This window comes from Dermacentor variabilis, chromosome 7 (genome assembly GCF_050947875.1).
Source record: "Dermacentor variabilis isolate Ectoservices chromosome 7, ASM5094787v1, whole genome shotgun sequence".
Taxonomy (NCBI): domain Eukaryota; kingdom Metazoa; phylum Arthropoda; class Arachnida; order Ixodida; family Ixodidae; genus Dermacentor; species Dermacentor variabilis.
This window is the reverse complement of record NC_134574.1, coordinates 105,243,730-105,264,468: the sequence shown is the minus strand read 5'-3', so window position 1 is coordinate 105,264,468 and position 20,739 is coordinate 105,243,730. Positions and strand designations below refer to the sequence as shown.

The 20,739-nt window shown below is 45.9% G+C and overlaps 1 protein-coding gene across 2 annotated transcripts in view; it reads left to right on the top strand.

The window, feature by feature from the left end:
• The first annotated feature begins 15,706 nt into the window (after positions 1-15,706).
• LOC142587736 (muscarinic acetylcholine receptor DM1-like) overlaps positions 15,707-20,739 on the top strand; it is a 198,526-nt gene continuing 193,493 nt past the window's right edge. For both annotated transcript variants that reach the window (XM_075698943.1, XM_075698942.1), the window contains exon 1: positions 15,707-16,392. The gene's annotated coding sequence lies outside the window, so the exon portion shown is untranslated. The remainder of the gene's footprint in view (positions 16,393-20,739) is intronic.

Sequence of the window (20,739 nt, the reverse complement as noted above, 5' to 3'; positions counted from 1 at the left end):
GAACAAGCACAAAATAGTACTCTTCCTTGATAGTGTTTTGCCGGCTCCACCCCGACGAGTGCTCGGGCGAACCGCTGTTAAACCTGAAATATCCAAGCGTATAATTTATGCGACTCTGTTTTGGATAACGTAAAGTTGCGATTAAGTGTGCTTTAGGCTATTAAACCTAAAGCGAACTCCATTGTACTGTTTCTCGTGTGCAGAAGCTAAGTTGCAGTTTTGCATAACGAAGCAAACCGCTTACCAATAAATCAAGTACTACAATAATGAGTTTATCATTCAGGTAACATTTGATTGGGCTTTGTTCGTTCAAGTATGCAAAAAAAACAGAGTTCTGAACAATGAGTAGTTCTAATTTTCTTTTATAGGAGGAGGAGGAGGAATAAACTTTATTTGTGCACAGCAGATTTGAGACCTAGGCCTCTACCTAAATGACGGGGAGCACTTTCCTGAACATTACAGAGTTCAGGTAAAATTAAAATAAATTTTAAGGTTAACTTCGTAATTAAAAAAAATTCTGGGGCATTACATGCCAGAACCATGATGTGACTGGGAGGCACGCCGTAGCAGTCGATTCAAGAATAATTTTTACCACCTCAGGTTCTTCAACGCGCACTTAGATCTAAGTACACGAGCGTTTACAGGGTCATTCGTATTGCATCATTCGGAAAACGTACAAGGGTTGCACATGCAAGCAGCTGCGGTCATACCTTATTCGTTTGAATATAGGGACAGGTGTATAATGCCGGCACCTCTGTTTTGCTCAAGAAGTGTGTGGCGTGACTGAAGCGATATTGATTGAATTCCATTCAACTACTTTTTATGGGAGCAAAATATACATTTTCTGAACTGGCTGGATACAAAGCCTAAGGCTAGTTGCGAGTTCAGTGGAAGACTAACAATCGGACAAAAACTGGTACTAATGTGATGATACATGGAAAGAGCGTAATTACATTACAGAAGTAGATTGCACACACACACACACACACACACACACACACACACACACACGCACGCACACACACACACACACACACACACACACGCACACACACACACACGCACGCACGCACGCACGCACGCACACCCACCCACCCACACACACACACACACACACACGCGCGCACACACACACACACACACACACACACACGCACACACGCACGCACACGCACGCACGCACGCACACGCACACACACACACCATACACACGTATTACTTTCGCTTTATACGTTAAAACTGGTCGAACCTATGAAGGAGTGCAAAAAGAGTTAACATATCTCATTTATCATGATTCGTAGGTACGTGTTTAAGAAACAAGTATAGGCACAAGCACTTAAAATATCAAAGGAATGACCATCCGCACACATATTTCCAAGATCTAGTCAGAAACCTTTAATAATAACTAATCGTCACAAGAATAATTCACCATTACCGATATGGATAAGTCGTGCTTGGCAGTTTGTTAGCTTACGCTGCATGGCAACTTAGGTCCTTGGCCTAATGCAAACAGCGCAGCCCTGGTAACAAATGCTGCAATAGCTTTTCTCCAAGCCACTGTGCTGGAGGCACGGCTTTAGAGATGCAACAACTCTGTGAATTTGTATATACGCATGTGTACCTTATACCATCATCATCATTCATCAGCGCTTTCCCTCCCAGTCCCTTTTCCCCAGTGTACAGTAGGAGGCCAGAGCAAGTTATAGCTCATGCCGACCTCTCTGCCTTTCCGTAAATATATTTCTCTACCCAATACCCAATAGATTGCCCATAGTATACCCAATAAATATTGGTATTTTTTTCAATAACGCTGAGCTATAAAAGAGAGCATAGAAGGTCTAATGTTTGTATTTATAGATTTTTTGCTGGCTTTTTTTTTTCAACTTAGAAAAATGTATCAACTTGCTCGAAATTGTACTTTGCTGCCAGTACAATGTCACGCATAATCCGGGCTCCTAAACACCGGCATCAGAAACCCATCGAACAGAAATGCAGTCACCATTATTGCGGACACAAATAAAAATCCGGACAGTAACACACACACATAAACAAAAATTGAATATAGAGAGCGAGTTATACATATACATATATATATATATATATATATATATATATATATATATATATATATATATATTCCCAATCCCTGTTTTCGTAGTGGTTTTCACGGCAAGCATCTCTTCACGCGCGTTCTCGCGGATCCCCTCGCAAGCACACGCGCACCGTATACCGCCGCCGCCACCAACAGCAAGCTGGCTCCTTCTCACGCACGTTCGACCGACGCCGACGACGCTCATGAATATTCACGGCGCAGCGCAACCGATGCTGAGGCGCGTGCGATCCATATCCAACCCCTGCACGCGGCATTCCATCCCCTTGCTCCCACTTTCGTCTCCCTCCCTCGTCATCCTTTTTTTTTTCGCTATGTTTTCCCCTTTGCCGTCTCGTCGAATCTCTCTCTCTCTTTCACCCACGAACTCTCCCTATCGGGTCTACGGGAAGGGCACGAGACGGGCTTCTCTTTTGCTTGATCCCTGAATCACGTGTAGGTATGTCCTTCTCGTATTTTTTCCCCTCGCTTTTCCCTCCTCCTCCTTTTCGCCGATTCGGCGCGTCCGTCGCTCGTCGTTGTAGATTTTTCAAGACTGCGCGTCGCGTGCTCCAAACCGTGAAAAGCGAGCATCACGGCGGACGCAGCGTTCGCGTTTGTCGGTATTTTTATTTTTCTGCGCGCGTCTGAAAACGCACCTAGAGCCGCTGCTCCGATGGTTCCGTGACAGACATCGCTTTTACGAAATTTTAAATGCGACAGCACTTTTTATTCCTCCTGGCTACCGTACCCTCTCTATAGGGTTAGGTCTCCAGAGGAGCGGAGAGCGTTTGGCTTCAAAAGCGATGAAACCAAACGGACCCGTATTCATGAGCTGCGTAGTCAGCCGCATTGGTTTGCGAAGCTCGCGCGTGGTAGGTTTGAACAACAGGTGCGCTGTGCGTTAGAATGCAAAAGCGACGCAGTCGAACGAGCGCACCGTCATGATCGACTCAGTCGGCTTTATTGGATGAGGAGGAGGAAAGAAAGAGAGACGGCAAGGATGTTAACGAGAGAAAGCGTGAGGTTCGCCATTTGTCGTAGATAAGGTTCGTCCGGAATTATTCTGCTCGCGGGAAAGTACTTCATTAGTACTTTTGCGCTCGCACCGACTTCAGTTTCTAAAGTGCTTAATTAGAACTAGCCGTGTTACCTGCTCTTTCAAGTAGTCTTCTTTTCCTCCCATAATGTAGAACCATGTTAGAGTAATTCTATGATATAAGTACCACTACGGGAGGGGAGGGGGGGGCGTTACCCCGCAAATTAAGTAACGATTATGCATACGCATCACCTGCCGCGTTCGACCAGTGCCGCCTTCATGCTACGTACAGCTGATATAAAATACAGAAGTTGTCGTTGTTGCCTGAAAATGAGGCTTTTACCCGTGGGAGGAATCGTTCACACTCTGTATGTTGAAAATTACACGCGGCAAAAAGAATTAAATACGAGAAAAAAAAAAAACAGACCATTGCGTGCCTTAAAAACAGCGAAATATTATTGTTCAAGGGAGAAATTGTAATGCACCCGCCGTAGCACGAAGCAGCAAAGTAAATTAACGCGGGTTTCCCAGAAGTCATCTCTTTAGTTGAAAGATTCATCTTAGTTCGGGAATAGAACTCGGGACTATGCCTTCCCGCTGCGGTCGCTCTACCTGCTCAAATAACTGATCGCACAGCGAGCATGTACTAACCGCCAACTCGAAGCACAGCGACACGGAGACAGAGATAGAAAGCAAAGAGAAAAATAGCCAGTAGGACAACCAGACGAGCGTGCGATTTGCTATGCTACGCCGGGGGCAAGAAAAAGGGGCAATGGAAATGGGGAAAGAGGGAGAGAAGGACTGAATGAGCGGCGTGCGCTCGGAACAGCACGCGCAGAAGTGCTACAATCGGGCTTTGATGCCGAAGTCTCTGAAAAGTCTCTGAAATATTTCAGTAGCACGGGAATAGCTTTCTGTGCCGTCCGCGGACATGTGCCAGCATTCAACAAATTTTTGTTTCGGAAGATGGTCGGCTAGAGTCCAGTCGGCATAGCGTGATGTGCGAAGATCTGCGCTTGACGTCGTAGGGAGAGCAAGTGCCCACTAGATGTTCGATGGTTTCTTCGAAACCGCAGGTGACGAACATTGATGTTTCAGCCTTTCGATAGAATAAGCGCCAAAATTGACGGCACACAAGAAGAAATACAGACACAACAGGAAGCGCCTTGTCTGTCTGTATTTCTTCTTGTGTGCCGTCAATTTTGGCGCTTATTCTATCGAAAGCTATGAACCAACTAGCCCCACAACGTGTTTTACTAATGTTTCAGCCATTCCAAGATGAAAAAAAAAAAAACGTGTTCGTACATGCCACACAAGGCCACGGGTGCTATAGAGCAGCGTTGTATTCTCGCAGGAGAGGCTACAGTTGGCACTTGCAGCCGTAAGGAAGGGTCCCGGGTGCGTAGACGGTAATTAGATATGCTTGGAGAGCTGCAGAAATCTCGTGAAAAGGGGGGTTGTGAAAACGGTGTTTTTTCCGGAAGCTCGCATGGCCGAAGAAGGCTCATGAAAGGGAGAAATCATGCACCCGACTATAGCACAAAGCTACAAAGAAAACCCATAGGGTTTCCTCATAAGCAAGGTTTTGCAGTTGGAGAAAGATTTCCGGAACAGCACCAGGGTGGATGACCGTTTCTCCTTTCATGAACATTTCTCCACCTTTCAGGGTTCAATAGAACTGGGCCACATTCTGAAAATGGTTAGAGAAACGGACCGTTATAAGACGGCGCCCCTGATGTGCCATTAGAATTGTTCTTATCGCAATCACTGTCGCCAGAGTTGCTGGCCTTATCATTCATGTTGGTCCGAGTCTCCTCCTCTTTCACCGTCTGTGGTGCTTTCGAAATGATGACCGCAACGTATGCATTCGTTAAACCCAACCAGCCCATGTTGTACAGAGGTCTCTCTGCCATAGAGTGCGGTGTTATTCTACCGCATACGTCATCATCTTGGGAGTCTTCAGGGCTTCGCATCGCGAAGCTAAACCAACTGGCTAGCTTACGCAACTCACCCGGCCGTAACAACACGGCTCCCCACCACAAGCAGGGCCACCAGAAGCCGGCTTACCAGATAGGAAATGTGGTTGCGTGAGCCGGCTTAATGGCCATTCAGCGAGCGGGGAAGCGGCGTGGACTGTACTTTTCCTCCTTCTTCTCCAGTGTGTAGGGTGATAACCCGGGTGCAGTCTTGGTTAACTTCTCTTCCCATCCATTCGGTGTTTCCCGCTGCGTCTCTCGGAAAATCCCCCTGCACGCTCGCACTGCCCCAACGATAAGAACATGCAGGATCACCTGCGAACATTGCCGCTCTTTAATCCGGTATACTTCTTCCTTAGCTACGTTAGGCTTCAGTGCGAGATAGCCATCTTTGACTCAATTTTTATTCGGTAATGCACTGCTTCGTCGTCCTGTCTTCATGTCGAACCCCAGCGTTGCCTTGGTTATATAGAGATCGGCCCAGAAGGCCCTAAAGGCACGTCTGGCAGGCGCGAGCTGTACGAGTACCTTTGACTCTGTGGTGCTGTGCGTGGACGCCTCTCCACCCCATCTCTCTTATTCTCTCCCTTCTTTCTATTCCCCTACATCCTGCCCCCTACGCAGGGTAGCCAACCGGACTCTCGACTGGTTAACATCGCTGCATTCCTTATACACACACACACACACACACACACACACATATATATATATATATATATATATATATATATATATATATATATATATATATATATATATATATATATATATATATATCACCAGTTCGCGAATTTAGTCCTAATTGATTTCCGGCACAGAGAGACAGAGATATTTAATGGATCCTGGAGACGTTTACCTGATGACATGCCTAGCGTGCTACTCCAAAATGAATAGGATGTTCACAGTTCCCAACACAGATACACAGCACACAGAAAACACAATGCTCAAGACTCAACTAAAGTGTCTCATTGGGACCATTCAAAACAAGTTTTTTGTACATTATTGGGCGCAAGTTTGATTACCTCGTTGCCTTACCTGCTGAGTAGTTTGTTCTGTAAGCCCAACCCTAAGTTGTCTACTTACTTGTACTGTTGCGTACGCACTGCATGTGTACTAAAGCGTAAGGTATCAGACCTATCTCAGCCACCCTTAGCTCAGTATCCAAGCCATCTCTTAAGATTGCTCGCAGTTTAAATTGAATAAATTCCCACTCACATTTGTGAGTGTCATTTGCCCCGGCCCATATACGCTACCCGACACAACCCTTCCCCCTGATGTATGATCACGGCTGGTTTATTAAACAATAGCCACGAATCCAATCGACTCTGAACGAACGCGATGGCACCTTTTGGTGCAACGTGTTCAAATGACGCTGGGCATCGGCAGCTTAGACCAAGCTAGGTCTATCGACTTGGAGCGTTGAGAGTTTCTGTACTCCTTGAGAGTACACACCAATAGGCATGTTGGTGACCCATACTGAATTAGAGAGCTGGAACTTAGAACAGACAACGCAAGACAAAGTCCCGACATACACCTTTGGAAGTCAGCGCATCGTCCTGTATTTCAGGACTTTTTCCTCCGCCATTCTTCCTTTGGTGAGAAGGTTCATATCTTGCTTTGTTGCTTTCTGGAGGAATAACGGAATGTGCTGTCAGGCCGCCTTTCAAGCCATCAGATGGTATGATTAGCCTCTGCACTGGTTCGCAATGTCTTTTGTCTAAAGCGTTTGTGCGGGTCATGGGGGCAAGTGAGATGTATAACTATGTAAAATTTTACTTGTCGGAGGAAGTTGTACGTAGTGTTTCTACTGCTTCGCGTAAGCTTGTCCGAAGCATCCTGAGCGTCATATGTCAAAAAGCTCAGAAACAATAAGAAAGATTCAAGACGACGCAAAGGTGTGCACCGAAATTCCGAAGGCAGTAGCCGTGATTCATAGAGTGCATGCCGGGAGACGTCAAACAAAACACCGTTCCACCAGGAAATTTAGATGTTTGATCAAGGCGTGTAGTATCGGCGCGTCGCTAAACAAGTTTGTCAACATGCGCGTGTGTAGTGACGGTTTGTAATGAAGAGTACGTGCCTCCGTGGCACTGTATGCAAGATACGCGAGCTTTGTTATGGCCAATGTTGCGCCGAATCTTTTTTGTAATAGTTCTATGCCAACAGCCTCTACAATTTTTTCTTTCAGTTGATGGTTAATTTATGACATATGCATCGCCAACAGGTGACCTTTTCGTTAGCAGGTGCTTGACACATCGGTGGAAGCATGCCTCGTGCAAACGGGAAAAATAGCCGCACTTCTTCTTCATTATCAAAAAAAGGTGAAAAGAGAAAAAAGAAATGGAGCTGGGCAAGTCATGTAATGCGACGGTTAGATAACCGTTGGACCATTATGGTTACAGAATGGGTACCATGAGAACGGAAACACAGTCGAGGACGGCTGAAGACGAGGTGGAGCTATGAAATTAGGAAATTCACTCGGACTAATTGGAATCGGTTGGCACAGCGCAGGAGTAATTGCAGATCGCAGGGAGAGGCCTTCGTCCTGCAGTGGACATAAAACAGGCTGATGATGACGACGACGACGATGATGATGATGATTATTATTATTATTATTATTATTATTATTATTATTATTATTATTATTATTATTATTATTATTATTATTATTATTATTATTATTATTATTATTATTATTATTATTATTATTATTATTATTATTATTATTATTATTATGGCAGCAGCAATCAGTGAACTGAAAGACGATGCTGCTATAAGGATGCTGTTATCTCCATAGTGTTCTCGACACACTGCTATAAAGGCTTTCTCTCTTTCCTCTTTCTTTTTTGAGGAGGCGTGCAAAGTCTACGGAAGCCTAATCTTATGTTCTTCAGGGATTCCCAAAAGCTTTCCGTGAATATCCAGTCGGTTCAATGTTCGCGCATAGATTACGCAGAATTTTTATTCTTCGTTTCTTATTCAGTCTTTGTTGATTTTACTCCGCCCCATATACGCCACACGCCGTCAAAGAACTTTCCTAAGATGCCGTTATCTACAGCATTAAAGCCGGCCAACACAAGTAGCCAACAGGACGAGCATCCCACCGACCTCGGCAAAGATGAGCGCGGTCGCGTGTAACTGCACCCAGTGGTGCCGATGGGGAGCGGCGTGTTAGGATGCATCATTGAAAAAGCCCCTACACCGGCGTTCTGTGTGCGTAGAATTCGACCGGCTTCGCGTGCCGTCTGGAGCTTCTGCGAGCGCGGCCGAACATAACAGAAGTACGCACATAGCCTGCAGACAAGTTTATGGGAGTCCTGATACCCGCTAGGGACACCGAAACTGCTTTCGGGAGTAATGGCATTGCTGAATCTGCGGTTATATGTGACAGAAGAAAAAAAATTACCTGCGGCTAACGGCGCCGAGCGCAGTGCGGCCAGTTGTTTATGCGCGAGAATTCACTGGACTGGAACGTGGGGTAGACGTTAGGGTTAACTATTGTACGTTAGGTTATGACGCAAGCGAACTGGACCGTAAAACTAGGCACACAGGTAAATAAAGCGAGAATCAATACTTGAAGATGTGGCTGCCGAGGGATGCCGCAGGGCTGGCAGAGAAAACTACGAGCGCAAATATAACAGAAGCAGCAGAAGCAATAACGAAGCAATAAGCTGACCACCAGTTGCCCCACGGGGAACATCGTCCCTGTACGCTCGGTGAGTTGTTCTTCGATACGGCTTTCATGCTGAGAGCCCCCCTTGGGGCGGCGGATGCCTGTGTGTGCAAAGATGGAGATGCAAGCGAATAAATAAAATAAAAAATACGCAAGGAACTCTAAGAGGTGTCTTCAGAGCGGAATGAGCACCGCGACCAGACCGCGAGTTTGCCTGCGCCCGCATAAATTTGTAAGGCCCGTGTGAGTGCGGTGGCATCATCCATATTTTGGCGAGGCAGACACCCCGTACGAATTCAGCAGCAGGTTCGACGAGCAAACAAAAAAGAAATAAATAAATAAATGGACCAAAGCATTAACCAACAACTACAAAGTTTGCACGGTGGAAATGCGGCGTTCCCACGGAACAGGAGAAAAAGGCGCCGAGTGGGAAGAGGAGGCAGTAAGTGCATGATCATTAGGTCCTGAACGAGAATATGTGGCCGACCTCGCGCAATAATTTATTATGCGGAGTGTGAACAGAATGCGAAGAGGAAGCATGTTTAGCCTGGTATATTTTCGTTTTGAAATACTCGTCCATGGTCTTTGTATATCCTCTTCTTTCTTTTCTTGTAGGTACCCGGGGGCAAGGGGTGAAGATCTGAAAAAAAATATGTCCGTTTCTTCACTAACTAGCATAACTAACCATAAAACGCTTCTCGCTATAGAGGCGGACGGCAGAAAATTTGGAAGGGTGAGGAAATCAGAAAATTTGCCGGTGCAAAGTTGGAATCGGCTAGCGCAAGACAGGGATAATTTCAGATCGCCGGAAGAGACTTTCATCCTGCACTGAAGATAAAACTGGACTGATTATTATTATTATTATTATTATTATTATTATTATTATTATTATTATTATTATTATTATTATTATTATTATTATTATTATTATTATTATTATTATTATTATTATTATTATTATTATTATTATTATTATAGAAAATCAGAAGCGGTGAGCCTGCGTGACACCTATAGCTATTATTAGGCGCAAGATCTCAGTACGAAAGTCTCAGTAATGTTGACGACAGGCCGCTTTCAGAACAGTCAGTTTTGGAATGCCGACGTGAACTGTCGTCGCAGCATAAGTCGGTCAAGGCTTTGTTGACCTTTCTACGTGACAGTGGCCTATTAGAAAGACTATAATGGCCCCATTTCATCCCGTTTCATATTTTTTTTCTCATTTTTGTCACGCTCTTCTTCCCGTCTTTACTTCCCCTTTCCCTTCCCCTAGTGCAGGGTAGCAAACCGGAGGTTTTAAGTCTGGTTAACCTCCCTGCCTTTCTCTCATTTGCATCTCTCTCTCTCTCTCTCTCTCTCTCTCAGTAATGCACGCGGAGAGCTGACGATTACCGTGGCTGTCAAACCGCTCGCATTCTTTGTCACGTAAAAAAGAACGAAAGAAATAGCGTCATAAATCTACACTATGTCTCCTGAAAGACGCGAGCCCTTCCATCAGCAATTACCCTGGTATTGCATCAGCCGACACCAGCCAGCGCCTGCAAATTTCCTCATCACGCCAGCATATTCTGCGCCCACTACGGCTCCACCTCCCTTCCCTCGATACAAGGGGCGTGTGAATAGCGAAATTTTCGAAATGAATCGAGTACGAAGTATCCCACGTCTTCGCATTACGCGTGCGAGAGCATCACACGCATAATGCGAATTGGGATCGTTCCCCACCTGTGGCAAGTTATTTTTTCATCAACCTTCCATTCCATTAATTTATAATTTCTTGATTTGAATTAGCAAGTACAAGTAATTCCCACTGTGTTGTCCTTCGTGTCTTTGTTGGTTTCTTATGATATGATCAATAAAAATCGAGCCATTAACCTCCTTTCTTCCCGTTCATTCCCATGAGTAAGTACTAGGAGTTGGTAGATGACAAGCCGACATACACACGGTACAACGTGTTGTGTTTGCGCCAGGCTAATCCAGGTGGGAAGCGTAGTATACTGAACATTAGGATGTTAGGATCCAACACCGTCAATGTACTTTCACGAAACATCGACCACAGCCCAGTTGCATCTTCAGTTCGCGAAAGAGATATCAAAACGAATCGACCGTGATCGTATGTAGATGGGGCGGCTTCCTCACCGTGGTCATTCTCAATGATGCTGCAATGTCGTGGAAGTCATCGAAAAGGTGTGACATGTCCTTTGTCATGGCTATATGAAGACCGGTCTGTCAAATTTCCGAGGGCGTTTGTTCATTTGTTCCGTAGAGAAGGGCCTTTTCTTGGCTTTGGAGGGCTGCATTGGAGTGGCTGAAAGCTGTACGTTGATGTTATGGCCCCTCACAGACGGGCTCGACGGCAGAACAGAGTGCAGTGCGCCCTGGAACCATCGATGTGGCGAGGCAAGATTTCTTCTCGTTAACTTGATTTCTGTTGATTTTGTCGGGTTTACAAAATAAGACATTGCAGACGATGCGCTCTTGAGTTACACCGAACTATCTCTGTAGACGAGGATTGCGCAGTAGAGCCCTGCATACCATTCCCACTTTATTCCGGAAAGCGATGATTATGAAGATGAATATTATAATGATAATGTTTTCCATTCAACGGCACGTACCCGAGGCACAGGTGGTACAATGGCAGATGCCCGCAACGGTAGATTGGCCAAGAAGTGGGTGGTACGCATATTGTGACAACGCCAATTATCCCTTTGAAATCATCACAGTGCATCGACAGTTATCGTTTTCATGCTATGACACACAACAACAATGAAGGATCGGCCAAGGAACGCGCCCGCGTGCTCCTTACGACGACGATTTCCATACTGTGCCTCGTACCCACAATGAGGCATCGTGCTAGAAGTGGGCGGTACATATCGTGCCACCGCCCAGCCATTTGAGATGATCGCCGGGCGCTGATAATGATTGTAATTTCCATACCCGGGCACATACTGCCAGCGGAGGATCGGGCCCGAATCGGCCGGTACATGTAAAATAAGTAAAAACTAATGAGTAAATATAAGTCAATATTAGATTTCTCACACTGCGCGTGGCACGGTTCCTGGGGCCGAATTCACAAAGCTGTTCGTTCGTAAGTCTGTCATGGACGGCTGTCTTCGTTAAGACTGTGTCCAGCATCATAATTGACATATTTTCTCTTACGAACAATTCTAGCTAAAGATTTCTTTGTGTGTGTGTTCATGAATACGGGCCTTGGTGTATATAACGACAGAAGGATGGGCACCAAAAGCGCCTGTGTTGTCTTTCTTGTTAGGGTCTTGTAGATGGCGCGGTTTTTCCCGCATTAATTGCTCAACCAACCAGCCCAACCTCGCATTCTTGCACAGACGATAAAATGTACACCTCTTTCCTTCACAGCAAGCCATACATAAAAGAGGAAGACAAGAAGGACTCCCAATAAATGTTTTCTTTTTCTTTTGCCAGGCTACTACGATTCCTCTTCCTCGGTTAAGTCTGGCTAACTGAATGCGTGTCTTACATTGCTTATCTACTGTACTTCCTTTCTCTAAACTATATGAGCGGTAGCCAATTGTAATTTCCCTAGCCACTTAGAAAAATTGCGCGGAGCTGCATCGCACCCGACTCTGGTATTGAAATGATCTCGTCGCTACCCGGCGCCAGATGTTGAAGACCACCGTCAAACACTAGCTCAAGAGAAGTGTATCATCATCATCATCATCATCATCATCATCATCAGCCTAGTTACGCCCACTGCAGGGCAAAGGCCTCTCCCATACTTCTCCAACTACCCCGGTCATGTACTAATTGTGGCCATGTTGTCCCTGCAAACGTCTTAATTTAATCCGCCCACCTAACTTTTTGTCGCCCCCTGCTACGCTTCCCTTCCCTTGGAATCCAGTCCGTAACCCTTAATGACCATCGGTTATCTTCCCTCCTCATTACATGTCCTGCCCATGCCCCCCCCCCCCCATTTCTTTTTCTTCATTTCAACTAAGATGTCATACCCTCCCGTTTGTTCCCTCACGCAATCTGCTCTTTTCTTATCCCTTAACGTTACACCCATCATTCTTCTTTCCATAGCTCGTTGCGTCGTCCTCAATTTCAGCAGAACCCTTTTCGTGAGCCTCCAGGTTTCTGCCCCATATGTGAGTACTGGTAACACACAGCTGTTATACACTTTCCTTTTGAGGGATAGTGGCAACCTGCTGTTCATGATTTGAGAATGCCTGCCAAACGCACCCCAGCCCATCCTTATTCTTCTGGTTATTTCAGTCTCATGATCCGGATCCGTGGTCACTACCTGCCCTAAGTAGATGTATTCCCTTACCACTTCCAGTGCTTCGCTACCTATCGTAAACTGCTGTTCTCTTCCGAGACTGTTAAACAATACTTTAGTTTTCTGCAGATTAATTTTCAGACCCACCCTTCTGCTTTGCCTCTCCAGGTCAGTGAGCATGCATTGCAATTGGCCTCCTGAGTTACTAAGCAAGGCAATATCATCAGCGAATCGCAAGTTGCTAAGGTATTCTCCATCAACTTTTATCCCCAATTCTTCCCACTCCAGGTCTCGGAATACCTCCTGTAAACATGCTGTGAATAGCATTGGAGAGATCGTATCTCCCTGTCTGACGCCTTTCTTTATTGGGATTTTGTTGCTTTCTTTGTGGAGGACTACGGTGGCTGTGGAGCCGCTATAGATATCTTCCAGTACTTTTACATATGGCTCATCTACACCCTGATTCCGTAATGCCTCCATGACTGCTGAGGTTTCGACTGAATCAAACGCTTTCTCGTAATCAATGAAAGCTATATATAAGGGTTGGTTATATTCTGCACATTTCTCTATCACTTGATTGACAGTGTGAATATGGTCTATTGTTGAGTAGCCTTTACGGAATCCTGCCTGGTCCTTTGGTTGACAGAAGTCTAAGGTGTTCCTGATTCTATTTGCGATTACCTTAGTAAATACTTTGTAGGCAACGGACAGTAAGCTCATCGGTCTATAATTTTTCAAGTCTTTGGCGTCCGCTTTCTTATGGATTAGGATTATGTTAGCGTTCTTCCAAGATTCCGGTACACTCGAGGTTATGACGCATTGCGTATACAGGGTGGCCAGTTTCTCTAGAACAATCTGACCACCATCCTTCAACAAATCTGCTGTTACCTGATCCTCCCCAGCTGCCTTCCCCCTTTGCATAGCTCCTAAGGCTTTCTTTACTTCTTCTGGCGTTACCTGTGGGATTTCGAATTCCTCTAGGCTATTCTCTCTTCCACTATCGTCGTGCGTGCCACTGGTACTGTATAAATCTCTATAGAACTCCTCAGCCACTTGAACTATCTCATCCATATTAGTAACGATATTGCCGGCTTTGTCTCTTAACGCACACATCTGATTCTTGCCTATTCCTAGTTTCTTCTTCACTGTTTTTAGGCTTCCTCCGTTCCTGAGAGCCTGTTCAATTCTATCCATATTATAGTTTCTGATGTCCGCTGTCTTACGCTTGTTTATTAACTTAGAAAGTTCTGCCAGTTCTATTCTAGCTGTAGGGTTAGAGGCTTTCATACATTGGCGTTTCTTGATCAGATCTTTCGTCTCCTACGATAGCTTACTGGTTTCCTGTATAACGGCGTTACCACCGACTTCTATTGTGCACTCCTTAATGATGCCCATGAGATTGTCGTTCATTGCTGCAACACTAAGGTCCTCTTCCTGAGTTAAAGCTGAGTACCTGTTCTGTAGCTTGATCCGGAATTCCTCTAGTTTCCCTCTTACCGCTAACTCATTGATTGGCTTCTTGTGTACCAGTTTCTTCCGTTCCCTCCTCAAGTCTAGGCTAATTCGAGTTCTTACCATCCTATGGTCACTGCAGCGTACCTTGCCGAGCACGTCTACATCTTGTATGATGCCTAGTGTTCGCGCAGAGTATGAAGTCGATTTCATTTCTAGTCTCACCATTCGGGCTCCTCCACGTCCACTTTCGACTAACCCGCTTGCGGAAAATGGTGTTCATTATCCGCATATTATTCTGTTCTGGAAACTCTACTAATAATTCTCCTCTGCTATTCCTAGAGCCTATGCCATATTCCCCCACTGACTTGTCTCCAGCCTGCTTCTTGCCTACCTTGGCATTGAAGTCGCCCATCAGTATAGTGTATTTTGTTTTGACTTTACCCATCGCCGATTCCACGTCTTCATAAAAGCTTTCGACTTCCTGGTCACCATGACTGCATGTAGGGGCATAGACTTGTACCACCTTCAATTTGTACCTCTTATTAAGTTTCACAACAAGACCTGCCACCGTCTCGTTAATGCTATAGAATTCCTGTATGTTACCAGCTATTTCCTTATTAATCAGGAATCCGACTCCTAGTTCTCGTCTCTCTGCTAAGCCCCGGTAACACAGTACATGCCCGCTTTTTAGCACTGTATATGCTTCTTTTGTCCTCCTAACCTCACTGAGCCCTATTATATCCCATTTACTACCCTCTAATTCCTCCAATAACACTGCTAGACTCGCCTCACTAGATAGCGTTCTAACGTTAAACGTTGCCAGGTTCAGATTCCAATGGCGGCCTGTCCGGAGAAGTGTATAGCTGCTGCAAAATAACTGCGCCGCCGATTCCACTCTTTTCAAGCACTTTCTGCCAGCTAACAGACGAAAAGCTGGGCATAGTCTTCCCAGCGGTAGATGTCCCCATGCCTTCAAAGGAAATGATGAAGTCAAGCAAAATCAAGACACCCAAATCTGCGATGCCACATTGCGAATGATCGAAACGAACGCACAGGTCCCCCGCTCTCTTCAGCGTACCGCACCTGCCCTGCGTCTCAATCAGCCTCACCCCACCCCCTCCGCCATCTCAAAGCCCCTTGCCATCTTCGTCAAACCTAGCCTCTCGCGGCACGCCGTTTTTCCTTCAAAGCATTCGCGCAATGGCCGCATCCGACGCAGCTGTTACCGCCTTACGAAAACAGCTGCTCTTCTGCGAGAAGCACCTCGGGCTGCAGCCTACAGCGATCTGCCCAACACATATAGTTACTCAGGCGCGCGCTCAGTCTCAGCTGTTGCGGGAGGCAGTTGCTGACCGTAAAGGGGGCCTTCGTTCTTCGACGCGAGGGGATACGGCGTGATGACTACGGAGTGCGCGGGCGCATAAACTTGGCTGCTCTAGCGCCATGAGGGCGACACCGAAGAGCAATACTCGGCAGTGATTTCTACGAAGCATTCGAGTGGGAGAGTCACCTGCAGCCCTTTCAAACTACCGAACACAGCGTGGCTTTTAGGAAGAGCGGCGCGCCTTCGGATCTGGTGATCAGTGGAGACCCCCGAGTGCACTGGGGGGCGGTATATGGAAGGCGCTGGAGAATGGCATATGAGTGCACGTCCTTCGTGATTTGTGGCGTGTTTCTTTGTGGCGCGGGTGACATCAAAGCGGGACTGATTGCGGACCAAGCTGAGGACGAGATTAGTTCTCTGCCAATGATGTGGAGACGCTGGTAACCATTAACCATCCGGATACCAGCATTTCGAGCTGCCGTGAAGACATGGTGCGTGTGTTCAGTTCGCTGGGGTGCTCGAAGCTCGAGAGGTTTTCGGCGGCACTGCCACTATTCGAAGACTCGTCTCTGAACTCTCTGGATGAAGTAAGTTATTCAGGCTCTGTGCTTTAAAAAGAACACTGCAAGCTTTACCCGATTCTCTTTTACGGGCGCAGTGCGTTGAGAGCCGCTTTCATTTCCGATTTCAATTTCATTCCTTAGCCGAATGCTATTTATTTTATCCTGATTGATGTCATTTACATATTTCTCCACGCGTACTGGTCAGGCTGCGAATCGTGAGGACGCTAACAGTTTGCGTAAGTAATAACAGAAATAAAAAAAAAGTCGCACGTAAAGAAAGAACGATACCGAATCAAACGAATTTCACCGCGATGACTTTAGTACTTTCTTTATTTGCTATGTCAGTCATGTTTGTCCACACCAAGTGATTCCTCTGAGGCTGAATTCAAGAAGATAAAGAGGATTTCAAATACTGCACAAGAATAGTAATCTAGGTGAGCTGGAATACGTTCGTTGTATAGCAGCTTAGTGAACTAATGTAGCACTTGTTCCTCAGCAACGTTTCGTTGAGCCGCACTGATCGGAGCCTTGAATTAGACCTCATAAGTTTGTTTTTGTATGTTTTCTTGTATGTTGACGATCACTTGATGCTTTCGGAGAGGACGAAGTACGCCACTACCATGGTTAATGTCATCAAGGTGTTTTAAAAAGAAAGGGGGGGGGGGGAGGCTGTAGCTTGCGCTCCACATGCGAGGCTTCTAATTGTGACAGGTTGCTGTTTCTAGACAGCACTTGCGTCATTATTCTCACCCGTCTCCCTTCGTTGTGTTGCCGCACAATAATTTCATCTATGCGCTACCACCGTTAACGCTTGCCAGAAGCACGCACTAGCCCACAGGTCTTGAACCGTGCTCTTCGCATGCAACGCTGTGTGCAAACGTTGACGTTGTTACTCGATACCAAACGTGAAATTTTTCGCTTGGCTAGCTTCGTTCCTAAGCTGTTTATTGCCCAAAAATTAAAGCGGTTGTTTCTGCTGCCTAACGACTATCGTTCTGGTTTCACATACAAATCGCTCGAGTTTTACTCACTATATATACATATACGGCACGCGAAAGCATTTCAGTCTTCCCAAGGGTAATAAACACGAAAGTATCGCTCAAGTTGCAGCGATGCGGTTGTAACCTGAGATCAGAAATGTACGACAATATTCGCGACTGCCCAGCTTTAGAACTTAAACGAAAGAATGACTTTCCGAAGTGCTCAACCACTCTATGAAATGAACATCGCAATTACGTGAGCTCTAGTGGACACAATGTAACGATTGAGAGTTCAAGCATGAGAAAATGTTTCAGAGCAACGAGCTCAGGCTCCAACGTAATCTTTATTGACACGTCAATTATATGAATGATCGAGGCGCCTTCGTGCCGTCGCCGCTGCCGCGCATGCGCACTTTTTTCGCGGAGGGTCTGAATGTCCTGTACAGAAACGCGAGGAAGTTTGGCTGCAAAAGCGACAAAGCCAAATATACGCACCGTCACGCTCCTGTCAAAAACTACAATGGCAGTTGAGTAAAAGGTGTGTGCTGAGCGAATGGGGCTTTGCATAACTTAGATCAATATTATGCTGCGAAATGGTGGCACGTTGCATGGTCAAACTATAAAACAATATTAATTTATCACCGATGCCGTGACCTCTAAACTTTTGCTCGTTGGTGTACACAAAATTTCACAGGGATGAACATCAAAACCCTCCTGTAGGATATTTCGGTATGCCCGAGGCTGTCAGAATCGTTAAAAAGCTTTCAACTACCTCTTTTGTCATCGCGCATATAGTTACAGCTCCCCTGTCGGCCTCTACAAATTTCTGTAAGGCCCTAACGGTTAGGGTGTTACCAGTGCGACAACACCCTTAAGGTTGTGAACACTCTTACAATGCATACACCTTGAAGTACAAATATCGAATTGGAAACAAATTCATTATCCACTGATAAAAAAAAAAGTGGCAGAATGCAATGATGATCTCCAACGTATGCAAATAGTCGAACGCTTCCATAAAGCTATTTCTTTTATTACAGGAATGATGTGCTTTAATGTGTATAATTTTTGGATCGGGAACATTAACGAATACGTAAATGTTCAAGTGCAACAACGAACTTGTTGCACTTCGTAATTCAATATAGAAAAGAGCCGTTAATCAGCACAACTGTATAGCGGTAGAATACACGGCTATGCACATAAGTCGATTCATCATATGTGCGTGTTGTCTCGAGCGACGTGAGCGATGTATACAGTTGAAACCTCGGCGCTCCTAGAGTTGAAAGGAATCATAAATGTACCGTGACTGCAAGCATGTTTCTCTGTATGTTGTTTTAGGCGCGTCACTTGCTGTCACCGTCGTGGTCACGTGCGTAACCCGTCATGTGTGCCGAAGTGGTGATTTAGGTCAAGCGACTCTACCGGCCAAACAAAACGCATCGCTTCTTGCTTTCTTTCTTTTCTTTTTTTTTGTCCTAGGACTGCATTGTCTTTTTGTTCTCTGACCCGTGACATTAAACATACCAGGTACAGGTCACGTTTCACGATTACTTGGTCGGCCTTTCAGCGCGTGTTGTTGGCGGAGAACCTTGTGTTTGGCTTTTCTCAGCTTTCTCCCGCGTGCTAACGTCGTCGCATATAGAAAAAGAATATTAAGCAAATAAAAGAACGAATGTGCAGCGCTTGGGTGGGCGCACGTACACAGTTCCACCGCATCGCTGAATCCTTCGTTCTGTGGGCCCAAAAGAGTACTCGCGAAGGCACTAACCTGCCATATGGAGTTAGAACCCGCTGCGGTATAAACCTTAATAGCTATGCCGTTGCGCTACTGAGCTCCAGGTGACGGGTTTCAACCTGGCCGCAGCAGGCGCACTTCAAAGACGAAATTCAAGAACGCCGCTGTATTTAGATTTCAATGCGCATTAAAAAAATAAATGAAATGGGGCGCGGAGGTAAACTTGATTTGGTGTTCCTCACTACGGCGCGCCTCACAATCATGTCGTGCTTTCGGCACCTAACACAACAAGAATATTTCTTTTTAATCGCCATGGAAATAGGCTCCTCTACACGCACGACTGCCTACTTAAAGGGATTGTGCGGTCATATTACAAGCGAAAACAAACGGCCTTGGACGAAAGTACGTGCATGCTTTTTAGTCTTTGGGTTGCAGAAACCAACGATGCAAGCGCCTGATTGTTTCTGAATTATTTATCGAACCCGGGACTTCTTGAACGTAAACGCGTAGAGGACTGAATTAGCAGGACAGATGTAAGCGTGACGTCGCATGTGTCTGTATCCTGTGTGGTGGGGTCATGCTTCCCTGTGATAATTCTATCGCGTGGGCCTTGCAAGTGCAGCATTGCTTTTCCCCCCCTAAATCTGTCGCTGCAAGCTGATTTATTCAGTAGTGACCACGTAAAACCACAGGCTGACGTTAACGTATTCGAAATGCCAACATGACTCCGTTGCCAACGACGATTGGCGGACTGTAGTTGACCAGACCGTGTCGCCAAGATACATTGTCGCCGAGGGTGACAATGACCCCGGCGTGGTCGACGACAGCGAGCCGCCATAGTGTGACAGGCTTTCGTGCCGACGACGCAAACGAAACCAGTCTGCCAACCATCGTTCGCTCACTCTTCGCGAAATTGTTGTGCCTGTATAAACATAACGTGTTATTGTAACTGTGAGAAATAAGCACTTGTTGATTGCTTTTCGCCAATGTAGGGTAGCAGGCCAGACCAAGTTATAGCTCAGGCCTCTCTCTCTCTCTCTCTCTCTGTCTGTTCATTGTTTGGTTGATTGATTGTCGGTTGAGCGACAACGATCGCACCGACAACACAATTGCCGCAGGCATTTCGCTTTCGCATACATTTATTTGCGCTCAAAGCAACTCGAAACAAGCTTCCAGATTTGAAACTCACGAGACTGTCAGCCCTTGCCAGCCGTCCGTATGCAGTTTGAGCCATTGTCGATCTCGTTGAGCGGTGGTTAGGCCTTGCATTGCCGAACAGTTCATGTGCGTCTACTACCAGCGCACCTGAACTAAACGACAAGGGAAATCTTACAGTCAGTTTAAAGTGCTGTCGCGTCATAAACGTTTCATTGTAGCTAAGTTCTGGCCATATGAATCACTATTCGCTCCGTGCATACGGTGCGCACGCAAGAAGCCGGAAGCGGGCAACCCTGCGCGGCGTCGTCTTTATCGTCCATGATGCAAGCTATGCCAGTCGCGCAGGACAAAGCTTCCATCATGGGCTAAATTCGACTACGTAGAGTGGTTTACATCTCTATGTGTTGTTATTTCCTATTGACCGAGATGCACTGTCTTTGTTTTTTTTTTGCCTCTTGTACCAAATGGGCTACGTACATGTTACGGTCCCTTCGATACTAC